General features: G+C 45.7%; 1 protein-coding gene across 3 annotated transcripts in view; it reads left to right on the plus strand.

The window, feature by feature from the left end:
* Positions 1–7,409, plus strand: part of LOC149453185 (uncharacterized) — a 199,431-nt gene that overhangs the window by 130,685 nt on the left and 61,337 nt on the right. The window lies entirely within an intron of this gene.

Consider the following 7,409-nt stretch of genomic DNA (forward strand, 5'->3'; position numbering starts at 1 on the left):
GGTGGAGAAGATTCCTAGTGTTCTTCGTGTTTCCTGGTGGAGAAGATTCCTAGTGTCCTTCGCGTTTCCTGGTGGAGAAGATTCCTAGTGTCCTTCATGTTTCCTTGTGTAGAAGATTCCTAGAGTCCTTCGTGTGTCCTTTTGAACAAGGTTCTTAGTGTCCTTCATGTTTCCTGGTGCAGAAGATTCCTAGTGTCCTTCGTGTGTCCTGGTGGAGAAGATTCCTAGTGTCCTTCGTGTTTCCTGGTGGAGAAAGTTCCTAGTGTCCCTCGTGTTTCCTGTTGAACAAGGTTCTTAGTGTCCTTCGTGTTTCCTGGTGGAGAAGGTTCCTAGTGGTCCTGCACGTTTCCTAGTAGAGAAGATTCCTAATGTCCTTCGTGTTTCCTGGTGGAGAAGATTCCTAGTGTCCTTCGTGTTTCCTGGTGGAGAAGAATCCTAGTGTCCTTCGTGTTTCCTGGTGGAGAAAGTTCCTAGTGTCCTTCGTTTTTCCTGGTGGAGAAGGTTCCTAGTGTCCTTCGTGTTTCCTTTTGAACAAGGTTCTTAGTGTCCTTCGTGTTTCCTGGTGGAGAAGGTTCCTAGTGGTCCTGCACATTTCCTAGTAGAGAAGATTCCTAATGTCCTTCGTGTTTCCTGGTGGAGAAGATTCCTAGAGTCCTTCGTGTTTCCTTTTGAACAAGGTTCTTAGTGTCCTTCATGTTTCCTGGTGCAGAAGATTCCTAGTGTCCTTCGTGTGTCCTGGTGGAGAAGATTCCTAGTGTCCTTCGTGTTTCCTGGTGGAGAAAGTTCCTAGTGTCCCTCGTGTTTCCTGTTGAACAAGGTTCTTAGTGTCCTTCGTGTTTCCTGGTGGAGAAGGTTCCTAGTGGTCCTGCACGTTTCCTAGTAGAGAAGATTCCTAATGTCCTTCGTGTTTCCTGGTGGAGAAGATTCCTAGTGTCCTTCGTGTTTCCTGGTGGAGAAGAATCCTAGTGTCCTTCGTGTTTCCTGGTGGAGAAAGTTCCTAGTGTCCTTCGTTTTTCCTGGTGGAGAAGGTTCCTAGTGTCCTTCGTGTTTCCTTTTGAACAAGGTTCTTAGTGTCCTTCGTGTTTCCTGGTGGAGAAGGTTCCTAGTGGTCCTGCACGTTTCCTAGTAGAGAAGATTCCTAATGTCCTTCGTGTTTCCTGGTGGAGAAGATTCCTAGTGTCCTTCGTGTTTCCTGGTGGAGAAGAATCCTAGTGTCCTTCGTGTTTCCTGGTGGAGAAAGTTCCTAGTGTCCTTCGTTTTTCCTGGTGGAGAAGGTTCCTAGTGTCCTTCGTGTTTCCTTTTGAACAAGGTTCTTAGTGTCCTTCGTGTTTCCTGGTGGAGAAGGTTCCTAGTGGTCCTGCACATTTCCTAGTAGAGAAGATTCCTAATGTCCTTCGTGTTTCATGTTGAACAAGGTTCTTAGTGTCCTTCGTGTTTCCTGGTGGAGAAGGTTCCTAGTGGTCCTGCACGTTTCTTAGTAGAGAAGATTCCTAGTGTTCTTCGTGTTTCCTGGTGGAGAAGATTCCTAGTGTCCTTCGCGTTTCCTGGTGGAGAAGATTCCTAGTGTCCTTCACGTTTCCTGGTGGAGAAGATTCCTAGTGTCCTTCGCGTTTCCTGGTGGAGAAGATTCCTAGTGTCCTTCGCGTTTCCTGGTGGAGAAGATTCCTAGTGTCCTTTGCGTTTCCTGGTGTAGAATATTCCTAGTGTCTTTCGTGTTTCCTGGTGGAGAAGATTCCTAGTGTCCAGAAGGAAAAAATGTCACCATCACACCGAGGATTACCAATATGGGTCACATGCCTGATGAAGGGGTCCTGCGAGACTCCGAAACGTTGCCTTGCTGTAACTATGTGATGGTTTATTAAAACCTTTGGACCCATATTGGTGATCCTCGGTGTGCTGGTGACATTTTTTCCTTGCTGATTTTGTTCGGTTCCAGCCGATGGTCACTGCAGCACCCACTTATACACACAGCCATTTTTAACGCAGGAACGTGTGCGTTTGGATTATACACTTTGATTCCTAGTGTCCTTCGCGTTTTCTGGTGGAGAAGATTCCTACAGTCCTTCGTGTTTCCTGGTGTAGAAGATTCCTAGTGTCCTTCGTGTTTCCTGGTGGAGAAGATTCCTAGTGTCCTTCATGTTTCCTTGTGTAGAAGATTCCTAGAGTCCTTCGTGTTTCCTTTTGAACAAGGTTCTTAGTGTCCTTCATGTTTCCTGGTGCAGAAGATTCCTAGTGTCCTTCGTGTGTCCTGGTGGAGAAGATTCCTAGTGTCCTTCGTGTTTCCTGGTGGAGAAAGTTCCTAGTGTCCCTCGTGTTTCCTGTTGAACAAGGTTCTTAGTGTCCTTCGTGTTTCCTGGTGGAGAAGGTTCCTAGTGGTCCTGCACGTTTCCTAGTAGAGAAGATTCCTAATGTCCTTCGTGTTTCCTGGTGGAGAAGATTCCTAGTGTCCTTCGTGTTTCCTGGTGGAGAAGAATCCTAGTGTCCTTCGTGTTTCCTGGTGGAGAAAGTTCCTAGTGTCCTTCGTTTTTCCTGGTGGAGAAGGTTCCTAGTGTCCTTCGTGTTTCCTTTTGAACAAGGTTCTTAGTGTCCTTCGTGTTTCCTGGTGGAGAAGGTTCCTAGTGGTCCTGCACATTTCCTAGTAGAGAAGATTCCTAATGTCCTTCGTGTTTCCTGGTGGAGAAGATTCCTAGAGTCCTTCGTGTTTCCTTTTGAACAAGGTTCTTAGTGTCCTTCATGTTTCCTGGTGCAGAAGATTCCTAGTGTCCTTCGTGTGTCCTGGTGGAGAAGATTCCTAGTGTCCTTCGTGTTTCCTGGTGGAGAAAGTTCCTAGTGTCCCTCGTGTTTCCTGTTGAACAAGGTTCTTAGTGTCCTTCGTGTTTCCTGGTGGAGAAGGTTCCTAGTGGTCCTGCACGTTTCCTAGTAGAGAAGATTCCTAATGTCCTTCGTGTTTCCTGGTGGAGAAGATTCCTAGTGTCCTTCGTGTTTCCTGGTGGAGAAGAATCCTAGTGTCCTTCGTGTTTCCTGGTGGAGAAAGTTCCTAGTGTCCTTCGTTTTTCCTGGTGGAGAAGGTTCCTAGTGTCCTTCGTGTTTCCTTTTGAACAAGGTTCTTAGTGTCCTTCGTGTTTCCTGGTGGAGAAGGTTCCTAGTGGTCCTGCACGTTTCCTAGTAGAGAAGATTCCTAATGTCCTTCGTGTTTCCTGGTGGAGAAGATTCCTAGTGTCCTTCGTGTTTCCTGGTGGAGAAGAATCCTAGTGTCCTTCGTGTTTCCTGGTGGAGAAAGTTCCTAGTGTCCTTCGTTTTTCCTGGTGGAGAAGGTTCCTAGTGTCCTTCGTGTTTCCTTTTGAACAAGGTTCTTAGTGTCCTTCGTGTTTCCTGGTGGAGAAGGTTCCTAGTGGTCCTGCACATTTCCTAGTAGAGAAGATTCCTAATGTCCTTCGTGTTTCATGTTGAACAAGGTTCTTAGTGTCCTTCGTGTTTCCTGGTGGAGAAGGTTCCTAGTGGTCCTGCACGTTTCTTAGTAGAGAAGATTCCTAGTGTTCTTCGTGTTTCCTGGTGGAGAAGATTCCTAGTGTCCTTCGCGTTTCCTGGTGGAGAAGATTCCTAGTGTCCTTCACGTTTCCTGGTGGAGAAGATTCCTAGTGTCCTTCGCGTATCCTGGTGGAGAAGATTCCTAGTGTCCTTCGCGTTTCCTGGTGTAGAATATTCCTAGTGTCTTTCGTGTTTCCTGGTGGAGAAGATTCCTAGTGTCCAGAAGGAAAAAATGTCACCATCACACCGAGGATTACCAATATGGGTCACATGCCTGATGAAGGGGTCCTGCGAGACTCCGAAACGTTGCCTTGCTGTAACTATGTGATGGTTTATTAAAACCTTTGGACCCATATTGGTGATCCTCGGTGTGCTGGTGACATTTTTTCCTTGCTGATTTTGTTCGGTTCCAGCCGACGGTCACTGCAGCACCCACTTATACACACAGCCATTTTTAACGCAGGAACGTGTGCGTTTGGATTATACACTTTGATTCCTAGTGTCCTTCGCGTTTTCTGGTGGAGAAGATTCCTACAGTCCTTCGTGTTTCCTGGTGTAGAAGATTCCTAGTGTCCTTCGTGTTTCCTGGTGGAAAAGATTCCTAGTGTCCTTCGTGTTTCCTGGTTTAGAAGATTGCTAGTGTCCTTCATGTTTCCTGGTGGAGAAGATTCCTAGAGCCCTTCGTGTTTCCTGTTGGAAAAGATTCCTAGTGTCCTTCGTGTTTCCTGGTGGAGAAGATTCCTAGTGTCCTTCATGTTTCCTGGTGGAGAAGATTCCTACAGTCCTTCGTATTTCCTGGTGGAGAAGATTCCTAGTGTCCTTCGTGTTTCCTGGTGTAGAAGATTCCTAGTGTCCTTCGTTTTTCCTGGTGGAGAAGATTCTTAGTGTCCTTCACGTTTCCTGGTAGAGAAGATTCCTAGTGTCCTTCGCGTTTCCTGGTGGAGAAGATTCCTAGTGTCCTTCGCGTTTCCTGGTGGAGAAGATTCCTAGTGTCCTTCGCGTTTCCTGGTGGAGAAGATTCTTAGTGTCCTTCGTTTTTCCTGGTGGAGAAGATTCCTAGTGTCCCACGTGACTCTAGCAGAGATGATTCCTAGTGTCCCACATGTTTCCTAGTGAAGATTTCTAGTGTCCCCCAGGTGTTCCTTGTGGAGAAGATTTCTAGTGGCCTGTGTGTTTGCCAATGTCCCCATTGTTTCATAGTAAAGAAGATTCCTAATGTCCTGTGTGTTTCCTAGTGGAGAAGATTACTAGTGTCCCACATGATTCCTAGGAGTGAAGATTCCTAATGTTCCCAGTGTTTTCTTAGTGAAGATTCCTTGGATCCCGTGTGTTTCTTAGTGGAGAAGATTCCTAGTGTTCCAAATATTTCCTAGTAGAGAATATTTCTAGTGTCTCCTGTGTTCCCTAGTGGAGAAGATCCCTAGTGTCCCCCAGTGTTTCCTAGTAGAGAAGACTCCTAGTGTCCCGTGTGTTTCCTAATGAAGATTCCTAGTATCCCATGTGATTTCTAATGTCATGTGTGTTCCCTAGTGGAGAAGATCCCATGTCCCACAGTGTTTCCTAGTGCAGAAAATTACTAGTGTCCCACATGATTCCTAGGAGAGAAGATTTCTAATGTTTCCAGTGAAGATTCCTAGTGTCCCACGTGATTCCTAGCAGAGAAGATTCCTAATGTCCCACAGTGTTTCCTAGTGGAGAAGATTTCTAGTATCCCACGTGTTTCCTAGTGAAGATGCCAAGTGTCCTGTGTGTTTCCTAATGGAGATGATTACTAGCATCCTGTGTGTTTCCTTGCAGAGAATTTTCCAAGTGTCACCCAGTGTTTCTTAGTTTTCTAGTGTCTCATTTGTTTCCTAAAGAAGATCCCTAGCGTCCCATGCGTTTCCTAGTGAAGATTCCTAGTGTTCCATGTGATTCCTAGCAGAAAACATTCCTAGTGTCCCACATGTTTCTGAGTGCAGAAGATTCCTAGTGTCCCATGTGTTTCCTAGTGGAGAAGATTCCTAGTATCCTGTGTGTTTCCTAGTGATGATTCCTAGTGTCCCACGTGATTCCTAGCAGAAAAAATTCCTAGTGTCCTGCATGTTTCCTAGTAAAGAAGATTCCTAGTATCCCGTGTGTTTCCTAGTGGAGAAGATTCCTAGTGTCCCCCAGGTGTTCCTGGTGGAGAAGATTTCCAGTGTCCCGTGTGTTTCCTAAAGGAGAAGATCCCTAGTAGGCCATGTGTTTCCTAGTGGAGAAGACCCTATTATCCCATGTGTTTCCTAGTAAAGATTCCTAGTGTCCCACGTTTTCTAGCAGAGAAGATTCCTAGTGTCCCCCAGTGTACCCCAGAATTCCTAGTATTCTGTGTGTTTCCTAGTGGAGAAGATTCCTAGTGTACCCCAGGATTTCCTGTGGAGAAGATTTCTAGTATCTCGTGTGTTTCCTAAAGGAGAAGATCCCTAGTGTCTTCCATGTTTCTTAAGAGAAGATTCCTAGTGCCCACTATCTTTCATAGTGAAGATTCCTAATGTCCTGTGTTACCTAGTGGAGAATATCCCTAATGTCCCCCAGTGTTTCCTTGTGGAAAAGATTCCTAGTGTCCCGTGTGTTTCCTAGTGCAGAATATTCCTAGTATCCCATGTGTTTCCTAGTGAAGATCCCTAGTGTCCCATGTGTTTCCTAGTGAAGATCCCTAGTGTCCCACGTTTCCTAGTGGAGAAGATTCCTAATGTTCTCAGTGTTTTCTAGTGGAGATCGCTAGTGTACCCCAGGATATCCTTGTGGAGAAGATTTCTAGTATCCCATGTGTTTCCTAGTGGAGGAGATCCCTAATATCCCATGTGTTTCCAAGTAGAGAAGATTCCTAGTATTCAGTGTGTTCCCTAGTGGAGAAGATTCCTAGTGTACCCCAGGATTTCCTTATGGAGATTTCTAGTATCCTGTGTGTTTCCTAAAGGAGAAGATCCCTAGTGTCTTCCATGTTTCCTAAGAGAAGAGTCCTAGTACTCACCATCTTTCATAGTGAAGATTCCTAATGTCCTGTGTTTCCTAGTGGAGAAGATTCCTAGTATTCTGTGTGTTTCCTAGTGGAGAAGATCCCTACTGTACCCCAGTGTTTCCATGTGGAGAAGATTTCTAGTATCTCATGTGTTTCCTAAAGGAGAAGATCCCTAGTGTCTTCCATGTTTCCTAAGAGAAGATTCCTAGTGCCCATTATCTTTCATAGTGAAGATTCCTAATGTCCTGTGTGTTTCCTAGTGGAGAATATCCCTAATGTCCCCAGTGTTTCCTAGTGGAAAAGATTTCTAATGTCCTGTGTGTTTCCTAAAGGAGAAAATCCCTAGGGTCCCGTGTGTTTCCTAGTGAAGATCCCTAGTGTCCCACGTTTCCTAGTGGAGAAGATTGCTAATGTTCTCAGTGTTTTCTAGTGGAGAAGATCCCTAGTGGCCCCCAGTGTTTCCTAGTGGAGAAGTTACCTAGTGTCTTCCATGTTTCCTAATGGGGAAGATTCCTAGTGCCCACCATCTTTCCTAGTGGAGAAATTGAATAGTGGCCCTGGCTTCTTGAGAATATTCATTGTGACCCCCAACACTCCTTGTGTCACTGGCTTCTTAAGAAGATTCCCAGTGACCCCTCTAGACTCCTGATGTTCTACGTTCTGAGAGACTCCTAGTGACCCCAATATTCCTGGTCTGTAGCTAGGTCTCCCCCTTGTTCCTCGTATCTGTTTGCAAGGATCTTCCAGTGCCTTTGATGTAGAAAATAGCGAAAGATCGTGCCAGGCAGGAACTTCAAAAAAGCAAGTTTAATGATGATATCCCAGTACTGTGCTTTCCAAGATCCTCATCTCTGTCCAGGTCAGGCCGTAGACTGCATTGGTACTTTCTCCGAGGACA

Source organism: Staurois parvus, unplaced genomic scaffold, assembly GCF_062004578.1.
Source record: "Staurois parvus isolate SC_StPar_1 unplaced genomic scaffold, SC_StPar_1.0 ptg000449l, whole genome shotgun sequence".
Taxonomy (NCBI): domain Eukaryota; kingdom Metazoa; phylum Chordata; class Amphibia; order Anura; family Ranidae; genus Staurois; species Staurois parvus.